Here is a 26,381-nt window from a genome sequence, read left to right as displayed (position 1 = left end):
CTGTGGTGAATATCATTAGACACACTCCTGGATTCCCAACCTTAAAACCTTAGGGTTTTCAGGGTTTCCAAGTCCCATGACAATCGAAGAGACAAGCTATGAGCAAACTGGCACTTCTAAGCTTCCCCGCCTGAGATATCCCAGGCTTTATGGCCCTCTCAGAAAAACAAGTAAAAAATAAAAATAATTTACAGAAAGGAAGCTATCATTCTAACACAGCTCTAGTAAGGACAATAATGACTTGATAATTTGCATTTGGTTCAAGACATTAGGGATTCCACAGCAAATTTGGATCCTTTTATTCTCAGTTCTCTGTCTTATTGATAGAACTATTTTTACCCTTAAAACAAACAAACAACCCCCCCTGTGTGGACAATGTAGCACCTAACTGACTTATTTTAGCAGATTATCATAATTATTCCTCAGGTACCTTGTTGTTAAAAACAATTTCTCTCCTTAGTCTCATAAGTTATAAATCAGTAGGCAATGATTACAGGATTTACCAGGCATTCTAGATACTGATGTGGGCCCATTATCATGGTATCTCATATTTTTCAGTGCTTTATCCTCTCAGTCCCCTGCTTATGGGGGAATACCTTTGTTCTTTTTTTAGTGAGACAAAGTCTTATATGCATTCTCTAATCTCAGGCCCAAACCTATTGTAAAACCACTTGTAGTGTTCTGACTGAATATATACAAAATGATCTGGGCATGGTCTTGAGTACATCAAGGACAGGCTGAACCTACTCAGCCTCCTGTGTGTGTGACTAGGTGCAACGTGGACAGGATGGCTATGCTTGGTTCCAGTCCACCAGTCACATTGTGCAGTGAGGTCAGGGAGCTGATACAGAAAGGGAAGTCAAACCTGAGACCCTTCCTAGAAGTGCCTAATGTTGCACACAGGAAAAAACTACAGGTAGGGTGTGGTCTACATCTGAGATAAAGATGTTTCGAAAAAAGTATGGGTTCACTGCCCTAGGTCTAGGGCTGCTCCTGTGGACACACAGATCAGAAAGCAGTCTCCATTTTAGCTTATGATAGGGACAACTGACCAACTAGCAGCGTAAGCAGAAAAGATTAACCAGAATGCATGCAGGAAGTTATGCCAGTTAGAACTGTAACTGCTGCTTTTTCTATCTGTAGTATATGCACAGAATAGAAACAAAATGATCTGTTAACATTCTACATATATTTTAAAATCTTAAAATGACTTCACAGTTAAATGGTTGTGAATAAACAGTTCCTCAGCATCCACTCTGGAGCATTTTGGAGTATGATAAGTGTTATGCAAAAAAACATTCCAGACTCTGCTTTCTTACTATTTAAATATTTTAATCTTTAATATAAATATTTTTCCTACTAAAAATACAGAAGTACAGCATCAGCAATTGTCAGGGAGCTTCTAGTATTCCGCATGCCAAACAGGTCATTTACTGAAGAGCAAGCCTGTGTGCTAAGCTACAACACTTTAACAGTGGCTAATATTAGCAGAGCATTTCCAGAAGTGTTTCAATATATTTTTGTTGGATGATACTATGAGTAGCAGTATGTAAAAGGCTGACAAAGGGAGAAAAGATGAAAGCAAAAAACTGGGATAGAACTAATGATAATAAAACTCTTGGCAAGTCAGATTACTGTAAGTCTCACATCAGAAGCAACTTTGACAATAATAGGATTCCAGAGTCCATAAAATTAGTCATGATTTAAAGATAAAAACATCAACAATTTGCATAAAAGCTTTACTTTAAAGATTTAGCACTGTGTACCAAATGAGGAAAAAAAGCACCACCAAAACAGTAACACTTTAATATAGGTATCCATTATCTAATGCCTATATAATGGCAGCAAAATGAGCTCATTATTATCGGTGCTATTATACTGAATACTAAATGAACTCATCATAGAAACATACTTGCTTTAAAAACTATTACTGCACCATCAGTGACAAGGGAAAAAAATGCATACAAACTTCCTGGGATGCCTAATTTGATTTCAGTGTTAACTTCTGATGCATTATTAATCAACAGTTCATTATACTTTTAGATAGCACTTAGTTTATTTGTGTTTTATTTGTACACAATTCATTTCTGTAATCTCTTACTATATTTTATGTTATTCTTATGTAAACAATGCTGGTTTGGGCTGATACAGACTTACAGTAAATGGAAATATGGTATGTGTGTGTGTGTGTGTGTGTTAGTTGAATTTGTTCTGTTTCACAAAACCAAGACAGTTACAAAAAGATTGATTCAATCCAAAGTAAATGATAAAATAATACTGTGAGAATAGACCATGAAAATGAAAAAGAGCTGAAGTCGACAGCTTTGATGGCACTATCTCAACATCAAAACTCTTTTAATGTGCATTCAATTTGCATTTTTGAAGTCCACTGCCACAATGATAATTCAATTTCCTTGCAGCATAAACCTGTTTAAAATGTTATTTTGATTAGTTAGGTCATATACATAAAGGTAGACTCTGGTGAGACAAAATTCTGAAAATCAGCAGACAAAGGTCTTCATGGAGGAAGAAACCAATACCTGGTGTTACATCTCTTACCTGCTATGCTTTGGTGAAAGGGAGAAATATTTAAGCAAATTTGGTAATTGCAAATAACAGTGTGGTTGGTATAGGTAGCTGAAACCAAAACATTATAGAGGGGAGCCTGATTGCTATAGTTGGTCCTTCAGAGGTAATCACTAATATCAACTCATTAGTCACTTGTACATTGGTGTATGAAGCGTGGATATAAAACATCTGTTCCTTGGAGCCTTTGGGTGTTGTGATCTTTTCCTATCAACATAAAATGTGTGATGGGAAATTAATAATGCTTCAGGAATATTGCTTCAGGCCTGGAGGAACCATGGCTCATGTTATCAGCAGTATTTTAAAGTAACTTCAGAACTCTGACGTGCTTTTCTGGTAACAGAGTTTATGAAAAACAGAAGAATGAAGAGTAAGTGTTCCTGGAAGGATGAAGGTGGCCTTCTCTTCAGGACTATGTTAGCACTTACAGGAATTAGTAAAAATCTCCTTTTCCCTACAGTCTGACAGAAAATTAGACTTTTTTTTTATTATTACATTTTCTGGGGAAATTTAACCTTTAGTCTAAATAATCACATAGATTCAACTGAATCTAAAATCAAACTACCAGGAAAAGATATTGTCAAATGAAATAATTCCCAAATGGTAAGTACACTTTTTTAAGATGAGTTTTATAACAAAGATTTTACAAGCAAAGGTGAGCACTAGTTCTCCTGCCACAAAGTTTCAGTGAGATCTTGGGTAAGACATTTAATCATTCTCTGACAATTTCCTTATTACAGAAGAAGACCACTAACAATTTTTACATCCTACAAATGCTGAGAAGACAGAGCCAGTAATACATAGAAAATCTTTAAAAACATTCAAGTTGACTGCCATAGGAAAAAAAAAGCAATAGTCCTACTGAGAAAATATTTTTGCTCAATCATTAAATGGGATAACATCCTTAAATTTTATTTGGATCACAGAATAAACTTCTCTTCACCTGTTTATGGAAGACTTGAGATAGTCGCAAAAGGAATGTGCTAAAAAAACCTTCAAAATTCCTTCATGAAATTCAAATATATATATTTTAAAGAAATCTCTCTGTGACTATTCCAAATGACAATGTCATCTTTCCTTCTGTGCCTTGGTCCTATATTGTGAGAGGATTCTTGAAATTGCTTCTAAATCACTCTTACATTCTGTTTATGATAGGGTAATTAATAATATGTATATAAATACTCCTGTACAATTTTATTCTCTGTGATGATGCAGGCATGACTTTCATATCATATACACATCTACATAATTCCAAAGAAGCCAGTAGAACTTATGGTCTACTAGTTTCCATGAAAAAAATGGAAAAAGTTCTGCTCAGGTCAACTTGAAAAACATTTTTAATACACCTTTTTGTGAAACAAACACACACACACGCACAAAATCCAAAAGCAGTTAGGGTCATTCCAAAACATGCTGGTGTACCTGAGATGAAATGTTTTATTTAGTACACTGCTTACTTTATCCCTTTGTTTAACTTCCTTTCTGAGATGAAGTTTTCAACAAAATGTTTTTCTGAAAGGGAAAGTTTTTAAAAAGCATAAAAAGAAATATTTTGGTAGCTTTGAAAAGTGAATAGTTTCAGTCTGTGCAAAATACAGTATTTCAGTGAATGAATTCACTGCTCATCAAAAAGTAAGAAAAAAAAATACTGTCCAGTTGTAAATTCTAACACTTGAATTGGCTAAAGTAGTGATTGTCATATTTATCAATTCTAAGAAGTAAAATTGCTATATATTTATTTTTTAGAAGAAACATGGAGGATTTATTTTTTCTTTCCACTTCAGGATCTTAATTCCAAGCAACAGTATGGCATGATGATCTTATCGCTTTTGGGCAATAACCACTATTGCAAGCATACTACAAAGAAAACATTGTTAACTGAGCTCCAAAATTTCTAAGTCTCAGGCTAAACACTCAAATCCATTCTTGAGATTTCTTCTGACTGGTATTTCTCCATTGTTTAGATTCTAAATAACTGAATCTAAATATGGCACCTAGAGATTGTTCAGCCTCCAAATTTGACCTATTCATATAATTTATTTGGAGGCTCCAAAAATTAAGTTTTGAGTTAACTAAAAAGACTTTTATTCTGGATTCTACCTAAATTTAATTACTATAATAAAATTTTAAAAGCTCTGATTGAAAACATTTAGTTTCAGGTGAAAATAAACATGAACAACATTCAGTAAAATCATGGTGGATTTCTCTTCATCTTGTTATATTTGTTGCTGCTCTTGGATTCAGCCAGTGAATCAATAACATAAATTATCTGCACCGTTTACTTTCAAAGGGCCACAGAATCTCTTCTTTTTATTCAGGGCAGAATATTTTCTTTCTTTGTGCTGCATATCTGTTAATGACCACCTTGCTCATGCAAGAAACCCAAGGCTCAAGGCAACAGGGAAGCTGTCATGTTAAGATAAACAATGTGGATTTGGAATGACCCCCAAATAAGTGAATGTCCTTTCCTTTCTTTTAGGATTTCTTACACATTTCTCTCCAAAATTTTTTTTCCTGCATTTTTTTTTTTTAATATTCTTCGCAAGTGAAGTCCCTTGATTCTAACAAGATTTGAGTACTTTTACCAACAATTTTTTTTTCAGAACAGAAGCTTCCAAATATGATTCAGCTGCACAAGGGAAGTTTCTAATTCTAGAGCTGTCTCACACTTCATATCTATGCTCTTTGAAGTTCAAAACTGTATAGGCTTAAATCTGGAATAACTCTGATGCCTCTTGTCAAAAGACTGGTTCTGGATTTATGCAAATTGAATGCTCTGCTAAATCTGTTCTGCATTGTTTCAAGTTCCTGACAATAAACCAAATTCCATGTTTAGCTTGGTTATGCTTAGATTATTCTATAAGTAACAATAACAACAAATTAAATTAGATGAAGTTTGGCTCTATATGACAAGCTCATTGATCAAGTCTCCAAAAGGGCACACATTGCTTGCATTCAGTATCCACAGAGTATGGTCCCACAAATAGTGGGATATAGTAGATATGTAGATAGACTACACATCAAGGACTGCCTTATAGCTGCAACTGGTGGTAAAGTACATTTCATAAAACAAATTAATCTCTCACAGTACAGCGCAAAACTTAATTTTACAACTAAAGAAACCATAGCATATATTCAAGACTAACATATGCGTGTAGGTTAATTGTACACAATGGTACACATTTTTATCACTAGTTTGAGATAGCGGTGAGGTATCTGTGTCACTAGAGAAATAATTAATGTGCTATATTTTATGAGTTTTTTGATTCCTTATCTTTTATCCAGAAAAATACAGTCTTCTTTTACAATCATCCTTTAAGTCATAGTTATTACCCAGTAATTCTCACTATGAAACCATTCCTTGATTTTCTCCACTAGAATGAGGAAGACTTTAACAAACTTTTACCATTCTCATAATACCTTTCAAGGAGCTGTTCTAGTAGTTAGTTAATATGTCAAATACAGATTACATCAACGTTTTTAGTGGAAGATGGCATGTTGAGGCTCGAGGTTGCTATTATCTGGGACATCATTGTGCAACATCTTTGAAGTACCAAATAAAAATGTCCCCTGTGACAGACTGTATGACTACATATGCATGCGTGCAGGGAACAGTTATGGTGTACTGTAGAGTAAAACAAAGGAGTTCTACATTTTGACCATTTGATAAACGATATCCATTTTGCAGTCAAGATATGTAGTTGCATCCAAGATATATAGTTGATGCATACATTTTCCATCAAGCCAACTCACACATTCTTCCCTCCTGTTGGGAAAACAAAACACACAACAGGAAGTTATGTTCTTTGTTAAAAAGATAAATCTCCTCACAGTTAGTGAAGTGATAGTTATGTCTCATAGGGCATGGCATTGTGCAGAGATGTCTGTGCATTAAATGTGGCCAAGTTCCATCCTCAACCTGTTAGTATCTTTCTGGCTTCAACAACTCACAATCAATAGGTTTGCTGGACACATAAGATATAAAAAAAGAAAATTTCCTTGGCTGCAAACAAGGTTCAACACTTGATTTTAGAGTGGGTTTCATTTTTCTTAACTTTACTTATTTAAAGGCTGGGCACTGTCACTAAGCCAGTCAACTGAACCAACCAGAAGGTGGCTCATCATATCGATCTTAAACACCTTTATTACGTAAGGATGAATTGCTATCTAAAGAGATCTCTATCTTTCTTCATTGACAGCAGAGGCAGCCTGACAACTAACTAGCTTAATTTTTGAATGGCTGAAGATAAATCCCATCCTTTGATTTTGGAACCTAAATATGTTCTTTTCTTGTATTTGTAGTGTTAATGTATTTTTCCTACAAAGTGAGTTTATATGTAGACACATAAATCAACCTACATCCATTGAGCATCCTGGCTAAGGTCATTACAGTAACCTCCATTCCCTATATTTTGTTTAAGATGATCATTACTCAGATGACATTTTGATCATCTGATTTTGCATTGGAAGAGAAAAGAATTCTAGTGAAAGTTTGGTGAAAACCTTACCATGATAGGGTTTGATGCCATATTCCTTTGGGATTAAATTCCACCCCACAATCACAGAATAGCCTGTGTTCAAAAAGATCTTCACATTTTTGATGTTGAAAAAACCACCAGATGGCGATCTTACAATTTCATAAATAAAACACAAAACCACACAAAAATGTGATTTGGTTTTCCTTGGTTTATATTTAGTGTGTGGGTTTTTTTTTTTAAACAAAACAAAACTCTTGCATAGCAAAAGCTGTCTCTAGATATTTTAATTGGCTGCAGATTTTACTAGAACAGTGAATTCCTCAAATTCTCCACTCTTCCTTTCTCCACTATAGTATAGTCACCACAGTCCTGTTCTTATTAGATCTCTAATTACTGCACAGAACTATGACACTCTTCACAGAAAACAGTAGCACAGTGCTGACTCCCTTAAACAATGCAGAGCATGTATCAATGAAATTATGGTCAGGATATTATTGATTCCTATTTTGTATAGAAACAAAGTCTTTTAAAAAACTTCTTAGTTTGCATAATGAGACTCACAAATCAATCTGTCTGTCAGACTGATGCAGGTGCCAGACTGATGCATGTGCCAGACACACGCTAAGAGCCTTATCCAAAGTTTGAAGCCTTAACTGGGAGGCTTTCAACCAATTCCAGTAAGCTTTGGGTCAATCCCTTTTCTTCCCCTTTGGTCTCTATCTAATATATATTTAGGAAAGATTTGATGTAGAAAGCAATTTTCTGTAAAGAATATTTCCATAAAACATGCCATTCTTGATCAATTTAAAATAGCAAAATCTGGTAGTTAAACATGAATATCCTTTGGCAACATATACAAGCAACATGATAATGTTTCAATGTTTGATTATGCTATTTTAAAATACCCCAAATGGGTAGATTATAGACCAAGACAAACTAACTTTGATACTCAAAAAGATACTAGGAAAAAATATTAAACAATGAATTTAAAACACCTAGAGTATAATGAGGTGATAAGAAACAGCCAACATGGATTTGTCAAGAACAAATCATGTCAAGCCAGTCTAATTTCCTTCTCTGGCAGGGTAACCAGCCTACTAGATAAGGGTAAAAGCAGTAGATGTGATATATTTTGATCACAATAGAGTCTTAAAAGTTCCACTTACCATTTCTATAAGCAAATGTTGTGATGAAATCACCACATTGGTACAAAACCAGTTGAAAATCATACTCAGACATTAATTATCATAGGTTTGTTTTCTGACTGGAAGGTCTGTCCTGGATCCTGTTCTGTTCAGCACTTTTATTACTAGGTTGGATGATGAAATAAAAAGTAAATTCAAAAAAGTGCAGATGCCCAAGTGAGAATGGGTGGCACAATTCAGAAAAAGGGACTGGAATTCAAAATTATTCTGATAAATTGGATAAATTATAGAAAATCAAGAACATGGAATTCAATTAGATGAGAACAAGGTGAGGTTCTTAGAAAGGTGAAATCAGATGCACAGGTGCAAGTTGGGAAAATAAGTAGCTGACCATAAATTCTGGAAAAATAAGTTTGTTGTGTAACATATTTACAGAGGGCTCACTATGCAATAGATTTGGCACATATAAGTTATTCCTCTGCTCTACTTGGTATTCATGAGGTATCATGAAGTATTTTTACCAGTTTTGGAATAACACTGTAGGATACATATTACCTGGAGCAAGGCTTGAGGAGGGTAATTAGGAGGGCAAGGTATTTATAAAATATGACTGAGAAGGAAATGTTGAAAAAACTGATTTTTCAGTCTAGAGAAGACTGAAGGGACATAAGAGTTTTTTGGTATCAACCAAAATGTTGTTATAAAGACAACAGTCTGGATAAGGGAAAAAAATAATTATCTTAGGTTACAGCAAGGAAGTTTTAGATATTAGATATTAAAAAGGCTTTCTTACTATATAGATAGTTAAACACACAAACTAGCTACTGAGAGAAGTTATGAAATCTCTTTTGTTGGAAGCATGTAAAAGCAAATTACACAAACCTATTAGAGATAGGCTGGGTATATTAAATCCAACATTAGAAACAAGGAATGGAGGATTTTTTTTCAAACTAACTTATGGAAAAGCTTGAATTAAATAGCCATTTTCAATAGTATTTTCATCAGAAGTTGATGTATAAAAGTCCTCAGAAAAGCCCATCTATCACTCCCTTTCAAAATGGTTGCCATTTCCTATTATTCTTAATGAGATTCAGTTAAGGTGCTGTTCAAAATTCCTATTGTTTCCAGGGAGAAAACTGAGCAGATATCTTTCTTCAGAACAAATTGAAAACAATGGGGGGTAGATGGCCATCTCAGAATAATCACCTAAAAGTTGGCAAGCTTTGAAAGAAGACAGTGCTGTATGAAATCCTTTGCACTAGAATAATATTCGTCAGCCCCTCTCGAAGAATCAACTTTAGAAATGAGACTATGAGTAGAAAAGCCCATTCATCCTATATTTTCAGGCTGTACGCATCCTGCAAGTTTAACTTAGGGACATTGAAAATCCCTAAAACATTCAATTCCGAGGATGATTTAAGACAAAGGAGCAATATAAAATGAGCTCGTGTCTTATGGTCTTTTTTTTTAAAATTCATTCATGAAAATTTACTTTGATATTTTCAGAAAGCAACTGAAAAATACAGTTTTCTTACATAATAAGGAGATTCAAAGCTTGCTTTACATGCAAAATCTACATGAAGGCTGCATAGGTCTTATCTGAAGCATTTACTTCATTATGAGGACTACTTTACTAAGCTGGCAGACCTGGCATAGAATGAAGATTACAGAATAAGCAATATAATAGAATATCTTTCAAACACCCTTAATGTCTTTCAGTAGTATGTGTACATCTCATCCATGCCCATATGAAGCCACTTAAGAGTATGCAAGTGGAGGTTTCCTCTGTGGACATTTTTACTGTCAATTTTTGCTGTGCTTTTGTTATATAGGTATAACTAAAGAATAGATAAATAGAAATATCCTAGTCCCAGAAAGTTCTTGACTATGGAATAGACAGAAGTAACCTTCAACCTTTTAACTTCTTGGGTTGCAGACAGAGGCATCAATGGAAGAATCTGAATGCTACGGGTTGAAAACTTAGTATTGTTGTGAAAAGGATTTATGCTGTGGGAATGTCCTGTTGCATATCTTTTCATTTTGAAACATTTGCTACTTATTCCTTTTACACAACTTAGATTATGCACTGATAGCTGGTAATTTTCAGTTGAGACTTATAATACCAGTAATAAACTCAAAAAACTTCTCTGTGCAATTTTTGAAGGAACCACTGCTTATTTTTTAATTGTTTTACCAGTTCTGGCACAGTCATGGAAAGAGACCCAAGGCTGCAAGCCCTTCCAAAATCAATGATCCTGGAACCTCTAGAGGAATTTGTAAATTTGAAGGTAAAATTTCTGTCTGTAACAGAGGAAAATGTCTAATTTCTAAATAGTTGAATAGATTTCCCTCCGTGCTTGACTAACACCAGATCTTTTTAGATCTTTTTCAGCTTTATTGTTTCTCTGGCATTTGAGTTCTTGGCTCATATTTATTGAGTTACAACAGAATTTATTTGAAAACTTCACTATAAATAATTTTTTGCCATACAGAAAAGTGATTATCATATATATAAAAATTTATCCAAACTAGAGCAGCTCTAACCATGCAGCAACTCCCATCTCTGCCCTGCAGTGTTAACACTGGGGATGATACCAAGTATTGACATGCAGCTTGAGAGAATGAGCTCTTGAATTCTAGGCAAAATGTTACTCTAATATGACCATTGCCACCATATATACCTGAACAACATGAACAGTGAGAAATACAAACTGAATCATTTCAAGAATGTTTTAAAACTTCTCCAGTTGTGCATCCCTTTCTTCCCAGATTCCCCTTAAGAATTCAGTTGTGTTAGTCAGTAGATCATGCTTTCCTCATACTGAATATACTTGCCCAATAACTAATCTCATTAAAAGACTAAATTTTGAGCACCTTTTCCTTATCCAACATACTATTGACTTATTATTTTTTTCTCTTGCAATTATAAAGCTAATTCATTAAGTCCAGTGGATCTGACCATTGCCCATTTATGATTTGGCATTTTGTGAAGAAACAGAAAGTACAGCTGTACTGTAAAATAAAAGTGAATTCAAAGGATAAAGGAACAAATAGGTTTCCTTGATGAACTTGTAGCCCTTACTGCCCTCTTATTTTGGTCACCTAGAGCCATTTCAGAGCTCTGTGAAGCATTTCTCTTTCTAAAACAGATGACATCTCAACAGTTTGAGAAGGGAAAACTGGAATGGGTCACAAAAGAAGAAGGGAGGTTTGGATTAACTTGGTTAGCACATACGTATTACCAGTGGGTAAGAATGGGTAGAACAGCCAAAACATTGTAAGAAATACATCCAAAATTGCTCCAAGATTACTTCAGTTTGTTTACAATTTTAAGTTTATGTTTACTGCCTCTAAATTTGTTAGTTGTATTTTGAACAGTGAAGATGATTTTAATTTGGGTTGTTTGGACAGCTTGAGAATGCTGTAACGAAACTGAGAAATAACCCTCACTGAATTACATTTTGCAGCATATATATATTTATATATATATATAGTGCAGAATGCAGGGAAGAATGAGTTGTTTAAGTTTTGCTTAGGATTATTTCAGGGGCTTTTAAAAGTCATATCTGTAATATATTGGCCTTTCTGTTCAGAGAAGAAGGCACAGTCCTAAGTAACATGCATTCATCTATGAACTTTTGCCTGTCTTTCACTTTCTTTTGTGATTAAAACTTATGAAAAAGAGAATGGGAAGGAGAGATTTTTCCAAATTCTACTATTAACTTCTAGGAGAAGCCAAATATGTCATCCATCTTGGAATCAGGAGAGCGATGCGGCAAAAGCATCAGGCTGGTATAAGAGTAATCACAGGACTATGACTACAATTCTGTTTACATCTTGTAGTGTAAGAGTGTAGGAGTGGTTACTGGTGCAGTAAAGGTTGATTTGTTGTTCAGAGAGCATTAGCATTCGAGCACAGCTGGATTAGAAAAACTGTGGTGAAAAAATTAATGTGCTGTTGAACAGAAGTAGGAATTGCCAGGGATATACACAATTAATTTTCGCAATTTCTGGCAGTCAACAAATTCAGCCTTGGCATCTGCTAAATTTTTTAAAACACAGTCTTAAAAAATATGATGGTGATAATGCACAATAATGCACATTCCAAACTTAGATGGCAATTAATTTTTTGTTTTGACATATATAAAGAAATGTTCTTTATACCGCCCATAACATTACAAGTGGTATAGGTCTCTGTTCAGCAAAGCATAAAGTGTAGGTTTATCTTTATTAGTAAAGTCTATAGGAACATGTTGAACATTCTTCAGTCATAACTTTAATACAGTGCTTCAGTTCCAAGCCAATTCACCAGAGGGTGCAGGGTGGCTTTGAAATGAAGACAATAAGCAGGTATATTTTGTTGATGTAATTTTTAATAATTTTAAGAAGAAAATAAACTCTGTCCCTTAAAAAGGCCTTTTCCAAAATGGAAATAATGTTTTAATGAGGGCGATCTTACGAATATTCTGATATGTGATTAAACTTTAGTACTATACTATATTATAACCCTGTACCATACTATAGTATTAGACTATATCTTTTTCTGCATTTCAAAAAAACCAGATTGTAATACTGTTACTCATTTTAACTACATTCTTATGATTTATTTCTACTGAAGTCAAGGATGCTACTTATGGATTAAGATGTAGTTCTGTTTAAAGAAAAGTCATAAAATGCAGTCCTCAAATTTTCAGTTGAGTATATGGTTGTCCTCCTTTTATAGACGGATTCAAAATATCGATGCAATGTTCCTTTAGCATAGCACCCAAGAATGATTAACAAAACTGAATGGACACATTGTAATAGGTCATAACTTTCAAAATAGGTGGATTCGCCAGATGGATGCAAAATGAGAAAACATCACGAATTTAATGTCTGGATTCTCCCAGGTCCGCTGTTTGCCAGTGATTCCAGACAGTTCAAACTTTACATCAAAGATTTTCTATTAAGAAAACTATTAACTAATTAAATCATACTGGTCATGTTCAAATTGAGTGAAGTCCATAGTGCAGGGAAATCTTGCAGAAATAATTTGATCTTTTCACTGAATAAGGAAATATTCTATGTTAGCAAATATGGATCAAGATAAAAAAAATTGCACATTAGTACTAATAAAGAAATATGCCATTTACTAAACTGTGAGCTGGATTACATACTTATAAAGATACTAGGAATCTGCCTGCTATGACACTGCCCATCAGTAGATGGGAGATGTGGATCTGAGGTAGTCTTAATTTGTTGCTCATATGAGCCCCTGCTCAATTTCACTCCCAGATAATAGAGATGAACTGAAAGTCTGTTATTGTGAGCATGAGAGGATATTTCTCAGTTGCAGTTCTTCCTGCAGCTAAACTGTTGGTTCAGTTTATGCACTGCCTCTAACTCAGGGCTGGTCATTTTCCCACTAGCCAGCTTTCAGAAGCAAACTGATCTCTTAGATCAACAGGAATAGCAATATATTTTATTTATTTTATTTCTTTTCCCTTGATAAATACACACTACTAACTCTTGAAATACATGCAAATTGCTGCTCCCAGAAAAAAAAGAAAAATGTCTTAGCAATGTGCAGCATCCTGTAGAACTGCACAGTGTCATAAATGTGTACTACACTGTTCTGAAATGTCATTAATCACAATTTCCAATATTCAAACAAGTTCCAATAGGTTAGTCTATTACTGATAGTCCCATAGTCAACCTATTCCTCATGAAATTAGAGCTCTTGTAGCAGAAGCATTACCCTTGAAATATTGAATTTTCCCTATCGTATATAAATCAAAAATCCTCCAAGATGTTCTTTGGCACTCATTTAGCATCTAATCCATTATGAAAGTGAGAGGTGATAAGTTCCCAGCTTCTCATGGGTACGGTGAAGTACACCAGATGGGCTCCTTTTCATCGAGTAAAGAAATGAGCTCACCCCAAGAGTACTTTTCATGAACTAATTCCATGTAGTCTTCCAAGTCTGAATAGTATAACCCTGATTTTTGAAAGTAACTTCCTTATAATTAAAGTGGCATCAACTTTGTCTTCTGATACATAACTTTATATTATTATTATCCAAACCTGAAGAATACTTAGCTTCTATCATTGATAAATAGGATGTTTCATACTTAAGATATTCAAGTACTAATAGAACATTAGTCAGGGCTTCATCTTCTCATTATAACTAATTTTTGTGCTCAATAGTCAAGCTATCTAAATAAAAAGCAAAAATATATCATTCAATGTCATGAAAATGATTTTTTTTCTGTGTACAAGACAAGTGGAAAGATCTATCTTCTCAGCTGGATTTATGAACTAATAAAATATCAGGTGGGCTGTCTCCTGAAAAATCAAATTTTCAATCTAAAGTATATAAATAGGTTGAAAATGTAGAATAAGTTGTAATAACTGCATTCCTGGTTAAATCAGTGAAAATTACTGAGATAGTGCTCAAAAGCAGTAGGAAGGTGCAAAATTCCAGGTTTCCGTGGTAGTACTAAATCTAACAAATGAGATTTAGGACATCAATAGAATTTCTTGAGTAGCTCTATTTAATTTTGTGTCTTAGTTTAAATCCCTGTAATTTGTGCTTTGCTAGTTTGTTTTCAGGAGGGATCCAGAGAAGGATTCCATTCAAGTATGTATCTGTAGTCTTATATTACAGCTGCGGTTTCTTACCACAGAAAGACAAAATATTCTAGCTTACAGATAATGGTCTCCTAAGTTGCCTATGGTAAAAAGAAAGAAGGAAGTTCATCTGGAAAACAATTCTGCTAAAAGGCCACAAAGAAAATCTAACTTATGTGTTCTGAATTATCCCCTTGAGAAGGATATCCACTGACCACAGAAGCAGGCTACTGAAACTAGTCTCCATCAACTAATGTTAGCTTTACAAATACCTGTCTTCTTATGAAGGTGGTGGAGTTCTTGAGAACAGATGTATTTGCATTTTCTTCCACTCTATCTGTCTGTTATAAACCTGTAAATCATTGATGCATCAGCATCTAAGAGGGCAGAAACTTATTTTCAGTTTTACACTGAACAAAATGTCGGTGGGTGACAACCCAAGTTTTACCAGTGCCAAGCTGTAAGTGAGCAGTACTGTATATTGCTGAAATCCCAAAGGCCTTTGTAGTGGGCACTTTATCATTTTGACACTCTTTTCCTCAAACTCATTACACTGGAGAGTAGTACTGTCATGTCTAAATCTCTCACTGTAAGCCACTTAAACTCCTGCTCACTAAAATTTGTTCCAAACATTTAATAACCAATCAGAATTAATGAACCAGCTCAGCCAAACATTTCCTTACATAGTGTAAGTTATATTTTTACACCTCTCTTGCTTGTTGTCATAGGTATTTTAGCAGTGGCAAAGTTGACGCAAAATGCTTGCTCTGTTATTCTCATAGATACAGTTAATGGGATTTGTACTTCTGTTTCTTTAGTGCTAGATAGCAGCTCTCGCTCTTCCCAGATCTGCAGAAAGTACTTGACCATACAATTTTACTGTGTGTCTTCCCAGAGCAATTCATTTTCAGTGTAGACTTTAATATTATCTGTCCCATCCAAACAATGATGTTTTCCTGATGAAATAACTTAGATGGGATGCACAGAAAATACCATGGTTGAAAAATGATGTTTTCCAAAGAGAAAGCTGACTGTGTACAAATACGTATTCTGCTTAGTAAGGGCATCTGCTGGAACCGCTAAAATGCCCTTTTTGGCATTAGCATGGCTACGAAAATCTTTGCTGTGCTGGATGAAGTGAAAGGTTATGTAAGGGAAATAAGCTAATAAATGTGCAATCTAAGAATGCCTCTATAATTGTCAGGGTGCAAGGCCACAGGCCAGATAATCTGGGACAAAGCGAAACAAAAAAATCTCAGCTTGGCTGGAACTACTTGACATTGTCTAAAGCAATTTAATATCACCTGAAACAAGTTAACAGAGGTTTATTTAAAATAGCAGGAGAGCAGTTTAGCTAACTAGTTAGGTATAGTCATTGTGTATAGGGTGTTTCTCTGAAATCTAGCTATGGCAATTAGAAAAAACAGAGCTACTATAATAATGTGAAAATAACCTATCAATTCAATTGAACTTCAGTGCGTGCAATGTATACTTCACATAATCATTGTGTATATAAAATAGCAAATGACAAAAAACAAGCAGTGCAGCCTCCCCCCAAAAAGCACTCTCATAAAGATTAGGGATTAAAAAAATCTACCCACACCTCAGAGTTTGAGTAGTTAATCATTACTCAGTTAGGCTTTGCCTGACTTAGGTATATTGCAAATCTGGAATTAACGTAGTAGTAGATTTCCCTAGAAATCATTTAATAAAGTTTTAAAATTAATCAAGCATTAAAGGTTGTTTTCACACAATAATTGTAGGCATAAAGATATTCCCTTGGGACTATAAGTAAATGAAGTGTTTCTATCTTTTCCCCCTTCTAGTAACCCAGAAGGATCTCACTGTTAATTCTTCTGTGTACTCTAAGACTAGATCTACATTAGTGAGCAGTATGGCGCAATCGGAGTGGAATGGCAAAACATCTGCAATGGAAGATCCAGCACACAATATACCTGTTTGAGGGAATTTACTTTGGACTATTTCTAGTCCAGGGGACTAAAAAATTAATAAGTGCATTATGTGTGATTTTGAAGCACATCTTCTGGTTTAGTTCCATACAAAAGAAGTCTAATTTTTGTCTAATTTTTAAATTTGAAACTGCTCCTCAGTGAGAATCAAAGCAGGGAAATAGCACAAGACTTGCTATGAAAGTTATGAAAGTGCACCATTAATCTGCACTTATGCTAGTGTCAATGCAGTCTGTGATTCTCTTTTAGCCTCAGGTGAGAATTTTCCTTAGGTGCATGACCTGTGGAATGGTTGGGCTCTTTTCCTAGGGGTACTATTTGACCAGATTTGTGGTGGCTCATGTGTCTACCACAAAATGAAACTGTAAAGGCACCAGCGAATATATGGCATTTGTAGGGAATCATTTTAACAGTTCATTTTAAACAGAGTTCTAATTCTTCTTGCAACATCTTCTATGAAACTACTCTAGGACCCACCCAATTTTTCTCATGGAGGAGATATTTTAAGAGAACTAGGCATACTGGGTGGAAAAATACCACATTCTATATAATCCAAAAAAAAAAAAAAGTCATTGGGATTAGATTAGTAGGAGAAAGAAAATACTGTAAGAAATATTTTAAGAAATCTAACACTGTTTCCTTTATCCTTTTAGATTTTAACCATACACCAAAGGTTTCAAAGTGACAAGAATATAAGCCACAAAGCACCACAGATATCAGTTCTCCTGACACTGATCAGTAAAATATTATACATTTTCCTTTGCAGTAGCGTAGCAGCAAATGAGAAGACTAAGTATTTCCAGTGTTCTACATAGTGCTCTGTCCACTTTGTAGCAGTATTGCACTTAAGCTACTCCTGTTAGAAATCAAAGATGCCAATGAACAACTGTGATATTGCCTAGCTGCATGGTATAGTACTCGGACAAGCATGGTCTGAAAAACTAGCCTGGCATAACCAGACTGGTTCTTTATAATACGTTTTTCTATCTTTTCACAGTTTTCAGCCCTCAGGTATCTTGATAGCAGAAGAAACTGTATTAGCCGGAGGCAGTTTAAAGAAGGGCAAGGCAAAAGATTAGGGGTAGGAAAAGACAGTTTATGAAAAAAAGATTTTAAATCCCGACTGTATATAATTCCTTTACTTGAATTTTTCTTTCATCTGGATAATTTCACTCATCTGATTTATACCGTGGCCTCCCAAACAGCTGTATCAACACAACAGAGAGGCAGTCAGTTCCTGTGGGAGGGCGGAGGCAAGCAGACAGGAAACAGAGAGGTGAAGAACCTGTTAAACCAGCTTTGCCATCTGAGACAGTGCAATACAGAATTGTACCATGGAGTAAGTCAATCAAACTGAGCAAAGTTAAATTGAGGACTCATCACATGAATGAATTTCTAACAGCACAATATCCCTTAGTATGTGCTGATCCCACAAAACAGTTGGGAAGTCCTTCTGAGTGATTCTAAAATAATCTACAGAAAAAGCTTAGAGCCCTACCAATGTTCCACATAGCCCTGGAGCAGAGAATGGAAGACAAGCTGATTTACACCAGCTGATCCACTATTTTTCATTCTACAACTGAGTGGAACATAGTTAGGTTCCATCCAGTATGTGGGGACTGAGATTGCAACAGGAAAGCACATGTAGCTGAAGCCTGAGAGATGAGGCTCTAGCTTGAGAAGATATAAGAGTGCACAGGGAAGTGAAAAGAAACCATGGGGTGGCATCTGGGCATGCAGCCTTAGTTTAGAGGATAAAAATATGCTGTGGGAAGGTGAGAAACTTGTAGAATTGCTTCAGTGGAGAGCAGGGTATTTGGTAAGGTGGTGGGCTTAGGTAAGGTTATGGGGTCATAGTAGGTGGGAAAATGATGAAGGTGATAAAGCAGTAGAGCCATGGGTGTGTTTTTGTGCACAGCTTATATAGGTTGGGGATATGCTTCTCTGTTACTGCCAGCACCATTAATGGTGCTTAAATTCAGCTAGGGCTCACATAGCATACCCAGGGAATAAGTTTGAATTAAGGAGCATAAAATTGCTCTCACCACCTGTCCTTCCTTTACAACAGACATGCTTCATAGAACTTTTAATAATATCTTTCTAGATATTATTATCTTTTATGAGAATCTTTAAAAAGTTTCATAATTTAGGATCTAACCTCATATTTAATATGTATCATTCAATTTTCTGTTATGATCTGAGGCTGTTCTTTACTTCCATTTTATGATTACTGCCTTAATTTTCCTCTTCTCTTTCTGCAATGTATTTCCAGGCTACAGTAGTGCAAAGGAAACTTTCAAAAGAAAGTTATTTTTTGCCTATTCTGAAGATTATTGAGACCTGTTTTCAGAAGACCATTAGGAATGCTGTGCTCATGGGAAAATACACTTCTATTATTGTGTAACTGACCCCTTTAAAAATTCATAGATTGTTCTAAAAGTTTATACATATGCAATAGAAGTTAGAGACCATACTGCTTCAGACATTAAAAAAAAGAAAAGTTGATGGTAGATTTTTTATTATCTGTCAGTTCCTAAGGGGCTTTTAAAAATGTATCTGCAAAACCTTAAAGGATTTTGCTTTAGAAAATTAGAGCAGCCCTGGATTTCATTTTAAAAAGCATTATTTCAAGGAAGTCCCAGGAAAGGTAGGACTGCAAAGAATGAATAGAACAAAATCTCCTTTTCCTTTTTCTTAGAACAATATTACGTTTGCAATAAAATAATAAAAGCTGAAAAGAAATGCAAACCATATGAAATCCATTTTCATAGCATGCCCCTGGGCTGACAAGGTCTTTCAAATTGCAGAGGACCAGTCCAACAGAAAATCAAGGCTACCAGACAAGAATATATAACCTATCAGATATCCCTAGCTGAATTTGTGAATGAGAAGTTTATTACAAGGAAAAAAAAAACATAAAATTTTATTGCTTATGATGAACATGTGTCTTTTCGTATAAGAACAGAAAACTTTAAATATGCCTCAGACATTGCTATAGAGTAAGATGTCCCCAACTCAGAATGAAGAACATTTCAAGGTAAATTTGTTAATGCATATGTTCTATTTTTTTCTTCTTGTGTACATTGTGTAAATCCTCAAATCCTTAACCGTGCCATCTAACTTTGGGTGTCTGACTTGGGAGTGAACAGTCTAGTTTTCCTGTCACATCCATGAAATCTATATGAGATTATATGAGATGCTATGGGACAGCTGATAGCCTAAAGTTAGACCAGTAAGGCTGTATGAATCCCTTCCCAACAAATATATGACGATTTACAAAATCACTAGTCAGTTGAAAAATTCCGAACTTCCGAGCTCTAAATCCAAATCCTCTCTCAAGGAAGGCTAATGCACCCCTTGAGCAATTTTGTTCTAAGGAAATTTGAAGGGGAAATATCAGGGGACTTTTCATAACTTTGTTACACCTAGAACAAATGACAGAAAAGTGAGTCAAAAATGGACAAGCCCAACAATCAGAAATTTATGGCAATGTTAGAGAACTTCATGAAAATGAAAGTAAGGAACAAACAATACTTCAATTCAGCTCCATTTCATTAGCTGAATTAAGTCAATCAGTATTTAGAGCTGTGGACCAAGAGAATAGAATGCAAGGCTCTTCTTTTCCTTCTGATCTGTTGTGTGATGGTAGGTAACTGACTTTCTCATTTGCATAGTGGAAGATCAGGAGAGAATGAGGAATGTAAGATTTAATGCTGAAAAGTGGGATGTCTCTATTCAGCATAGAATGAATAAGTGATCTATTACAAGGTTAAAACTTTTCTGTGCAGGTATGAGGAATGGTGTCTGTTTTGTTATCATTAGAGGTAAAGTATTTTGATCTTTCTTGCAAAAACAATATATACATAAGAAGGATAGTATCTAAAGTAAATCGTGATGGAGAAAGGCATGAGAATAATAGTTCTTATAAAAGCCACACTTAGGTTGATAAAGATTTGCTATAGGATTGTACCAAAAAAAAGAAAGTGTCCTAATTACCGGGTTGGGGGGATTTGACAAGTTTCTCACATCTTATAAAATAATTATTTATGTAAAGCTTAAAAGGAAGAATTGGTTAAAAACATAGGATATGAATAATTAAATAGGACAGAATTTTGAAATTTTCATTTTAAAATTGTAGGCTGGTGAGCATTGTTCACTTGTATAGAGGCTTGTAATTACTTAGTTCTGGAGAGTTTGGTTGAAAAGTGAATAAAGTGGGGAAGTGTCAGGCTCTCCCAAAGACATCAGTCTTCTGTTTTTTTTTACAGTTAGTCTCTGCAAAGTGCAAAGCAGCATTTATTACTGCTTTTCATACATGTCTTTAAACTTACACCTCTCCACTGCCCTTATCTGTACATCCAGATCTCATCTCTTCAGTCAGATAGCATTCTACCTCAGTAATAGAATTGAGAACACCAAAAAGTGCTCCAGCTGAGCATTTCTACTGAACATGCTCAATAGAAATGAAGTCTTAGGTGCACTTACTGCTAAGCTCTAATAAAGCCTCCACGATCATATGCAAATAGAGGTTTTCAAAGCCTTCTGTCTTAGTGGGATGTCTCCAGTTCTTAGAAAGATTGTAGGTCATATTCCTGCCAGTGACTGTGTGTGCGTTGATACATTTCAAATTCCTATTCCAGGAGATAATTATTAAAAAAAAATAAAAAAATCATTAGTTTATTTTCAGAAGTGTTTGGGATATTTCTGCTGAAACTTTCAAAAAAGTCACCCTGGGCAGACATAGAAGCAACTTGCTGAGAAAGTCTTAGAGTGGAAACTCTGAGGCAACTGAACTGTCATTATCAAGTTCTGCTTCTAATATCACTTTAAAAAATATTGTTATATTTATGTAGATAAAATTGTTAATTTCCCAGAGACTTGTAGAAAATTATCCCATGTAATGTAAGGAAGTAACAGGACTATGGGATTAGCAGAATTAGAAATTGCATGCCCAACATTGTGACTCCCAAAACAGATTCAAATGGTCTTGAAGACTGACTTAAAAATCCTTAAAATATCACCTTTAAAAAAGATGCTGTTTTACATTGTCATTTCACATAATTTCCTAGGTGAAAACTCTCTTACATTATGGAGGAGAATTTGTGCTAGTAACTGTTCTAATCCAGTCCCAGTGCATTTACAGACTTGGAACAAAAAGTTAGAAAGCTATCCTCTGTGTAGTGCATGACTTCAGGAACTGGAATCTGCCAGATAGTCACTTAACAAATTACTGTTCCAGAAAACCACTTTAACCTCATTCTTTTGACAAGGCAATAAGCCAACTTCCATGTTATCATGAGATGAATAAAACAGCACAATACTGTCATATCAATAAAGGGTATGAGATGTACTTGTGACAGTGAAATTATGGAGCCATTGTGTTCTATCAGAGACTCTGATAGAACAGAGCAATTGATCTTTATGAATATAGAAGACAGTTGTTAAAAAAATCTGTATATAGCTTTAATTAAAGCTGGAGTGTTTTTTGAGAGATTATGGTTGAGAGAGAAGGAAAAAGGCTGCAGTATCACCTATTACAGTTCCCTCATCCCCAGAACAACTTTGTACTTGTGTATGCAAAGGTACTCCATTTGCTTCTGTACTACTATTGTTGGTTAATCAAGCCCTAACTTTTCTTTCTTCAAACTAGCTTTCTTAAGATCAGTTCATATCATATTTGCAAAAAATAACTCCACTGTGGAAACTCAGTTGGACACTTGCAAAGAATAGCTAGGTTTACTTAATGATTTTACTTGAAGAACAAATCTCTGACTGGAACCAACATACTTATGCAAGCACTTACTTTCATAGCTTGTGCACTGACCTCTCCCACTCCCTTTCTCTTTTCTCCTATTTATACCTCTCTACTACTGTGATTTAAGATAAAAGAAACATATTTTACATCATTTTTGTATAGTACCTAGTACAATAAATCCTAAATTCTTGGTATGGATTTTTGACCACATTACAATCTGATAATAATTATTCATGTTCGATGAACACTTTAAGGTATAAATGCACTACAGTTCAAAAAACAAAAGACAAGATTCTGCTTTTCTGCCACTGCTACTTTCTGTATTGTGATGCTTGAGGATTTGACTTCAGCTGGAGAAGACCCTCTTAGCTTTCTGATCTTTTCAGGATGAGCACTGTCTTCTGCTATCAGACACAATTACTTCTCAGAAACTTGTTGTATCTTGATAGGAAACACTGCAATTCCTGAGTCCGCTAAAACATTTCTGAGTGTTCTTATCTCTCATGTTGTTGCATTTGGTTGTGCAATCTCCAGACATAACAAGCACTGTAAATTTTCACCCTAATTCATGTTTTACTTGAAATATCTGTCAGGCTTAATCATAATATGAGGTAAAGGATTATTCATTTGGACTTGAGGCTTCTAATTGCAAAACTGACAGATATTTTTTTAAAATGAAACAAGTGTAAAAACCTGCAATCCTACTCCATGCTTAACAACAGGAATTTTATTTAGTTGTTAAGTCTCTGTTATGTATGAGTCCCCAACCCAGACATTAGAGTTACGGGTTCAGAGTTCACAATAATATTCCATCTTTTGTCCTCTGTTGTCATCCTATTCTTTCTATTTGTGTTATATATCAGTTTTAAGAGTCAAGGCTTAGTTTTTACAACATAGCCCTTCAGTTCTAAGCATTTTATCTTAGCTGTTTTTTGAATTGGGACTTGGATCCAAATGAAAATAGCTTTGAGGACTTTATCTGGAGCCAAGTTTCTTTGTACTTAAAAGTAATTACTTACTTCAGCTCCCCTGTAACCGGTCAAGGAATACGTGATTTGTGGAAATGCAGATGAGGAATTCTTGGGACCTTGACAACTATTAGCACTCTGGTTTTAGATTGCTTGCTACCTGCACAGCTTCCATATCCGAGCTGAATACCAGATTCTACTGAAGTTTCTAGTTAATCCTTGAGATTTGGTCACTTATTAGCTCTCTATTAAAAAAAAAAAAAAAAAAGATTCATTACTAGCAAGTAAAAAACTCAGTTATAAGTGGTCTTGGGCATGTTTTTGAGAACAAGATTTCTTTCCTACCTTCAAGAACTTAAGTTCTTCTGTATCTATAGTCCTTAATTCTCTAACCGGATGACTCAATTAGCACTTAGAAGTATAAATACTAGTGTGAATAATTTTTCAGTTTTTCCTGGAAAGCAAGGGTGAAATCCATCTTTTGTAAGCTTGGAAGGTTTACAACACAGGGTTGCTTAAGATAAACTCTCAAATATTCACTTGCTTATCCAAAACTAATTGAACAGCACTAACACCTTCAGCCTACGTATAAAGTCTGAAATGTAACAACATTTCCAGGACGTCTGTTCCCAGGCTTAGTAAAACTGGCCGTGAAAGCTAACAATGAAATGTCACCTGAAAACATCTCAGCCTCTGAAAAAGGATTACTTCAAAAATAAGTAGCCAGCTAGGAGGAATGAGGTGAATGTTACCGTTTCTGGATTAATTCACAAATCTCTACACAAAATTTCTCCTGGTCATGAATACAGCCAAACTGCTAATCATTGTCAAAATAGAGGAAATTGGAACGACGAAACCAGGGAATAAGAGATAATATACTTATTTATCATAATCATTTAGGACAAATGATAATCCATCCTCCAAAATCAAGAAGCTCTTCCAGACTCCAGTCCAAGAGAGACATTTTTGGAAACCAACAGAAAAGTTTGCTTAAATCAGCAAAATTCTCTCCCTAACTCTTCCCTCACATCTGTACTTAGAAGTAAGGTTAGGCAGGGATAACCAGCAGGAAACACTGGCTATGGCTTCTTACATAGAAAAGGCAGAGTAATTATTTCAGAACTACTTCCACATCTTACTGCACGTGTCTCAACTGGAAAGTTCCTTTTCCTATCGATAGAATTCCCCAGTATCATGATCAGCTCTTATGGATTGGTTCAGACAATGGCATTTTGCTTTAAAATAAAGCTAAATGATTTCTCCATTTTTTCCCAGGGAAAGTCTTTTTCGGTGTCCTGTAATGTGACTATGGGATGCAAACACCAAAGAAAACATTGAATAGCTATGATGGGCAGCTATAAGCAAGGTAAGCTCTTTGGACAGCTGCATGTTCTGCCTCTAATTACACCCAGCAAGGACATGTGACATAGATCTGTTGTGAAGTAAAGGGAGGCAGACCAATCAACCAGTTATAATTGCTCTGATTAATGAATACCTCCTGCTTTTGAGCTTACAGGAAGCAACTGCTGATCCAAGAGGTAAGGATTTAATGTACCACTTTGTCATACATTTGAACTTACTTTCAAACATTGAGTTTTAAAGCTGTGGTGGTATGCATGGCAGCTGGCATACAGTATTCAAATCATCTTTGTATTTTTATTCAGCAAACTTCTTGCTCAGCTCTTTATGTCTTGTTTTGTGGTGTTGCCTGACAGTGAAGTTCTGTCTCTAGAATGGCTGCCTGGGACATTCTTGTGCCTCATCTTCTCTTTACAGCTGATTGTTCAGGCATGAAGCAAAAATGCTTCCAAAGAGCACATTCACGCATTGATGGAACATAAACTTTATCACACTGTTTAGTAGTAGAACATCCAGGCTGTGAGTCAAGCTGAGGGCACCTTGGCTAGCCTTTAATGCCTTCTTCTTTTCCTTTTGCAAGAACACATCCGGCTGCTGAACATCACATAGCATTGAGGGATGAGCTAGAAGCTATCACTGATAAATGATTCAGTTCACTTAGAATAAAAATTACACGTGGTTTATTTTTTGTTTGTCAGAAAGTGCAGATTAGAATCTAAAGACATTAATTTAGGGACATCACCACATATTTGCTGTTGCTTAATAATACCTACCTCTTAGGAATTAAAAGTTCAAAGAGATTTTGCATCCTACTCACTAGATAAAACTTAATGACCAAACACAGGGCAGTTAGTGAGACTGTAAGTTTCTCCAGACTGTCTCCATTATATTAATGTGTTAGACAGCAGAGACCAGAAGCAACGGAGTACATCAATTTTTTGCATATCTGGTTCTGGCCTTTTTATTGAGGCCAATATACCACTTCTGTCCCACTTAACTCAAAAGCCAGGGGTACTTTGTAGCATTGAAATTGAGCTAGACATTTAAGTATCCTTGAGGACAAGGGCCTAAGTCTTTGCTGTAGCATGGATTTCATTTATTGATCCTAGAGAACATGAAATGTTTCACAAACAAGTTGTAGTTTTGTGAATGAGGATCTTATTTGCGAGATCCCAGAATCATTTAGAGATAAATTTCTGAAGAGCCTTACTAGGTACTGCTTCAGTTAGCATAACATTATAATTTAAAGTGAATGCTTAAATGACTTTACACAGGCTGTTGCCAGCTGAAAGAATAGTGAGATATGTGTGCTCCTCACAGATTTGGGATGTGCTCCAAGCCTCATCACTGCTTCACTTGCTGCTAGATGCTAGCACACAAAGTATCTGATGAGAGCTGTCACTCTAATGAAGATGCATTAGTTCTGACGTATTCTGTGAGTTTATATGGCAGATTATATCCAATGTACAGAATTGCAAGTGATGCCTCACTGCCCTTTTCCAGAGGAAACC

Source organism: Apteryx mantelli, chromosome 4, assembly GCF_036417845.1.
Source record: "Apteryx mantelli isolate bAptMan1 chromosome 4, bAptMan1.hap1, whole genome shotgun sequence".
NCBI classification, from domain to species: Eukaryota; Metazoa; Chordata; class Aves; order Apterygiformes; family Apterygidae; genus Apteryx; species Apteryx mantelli.
The sequence above is the reverse complement of the archived record's forward strand: the minus strand, read 5'-3'. Positions refer to the sequence as shown.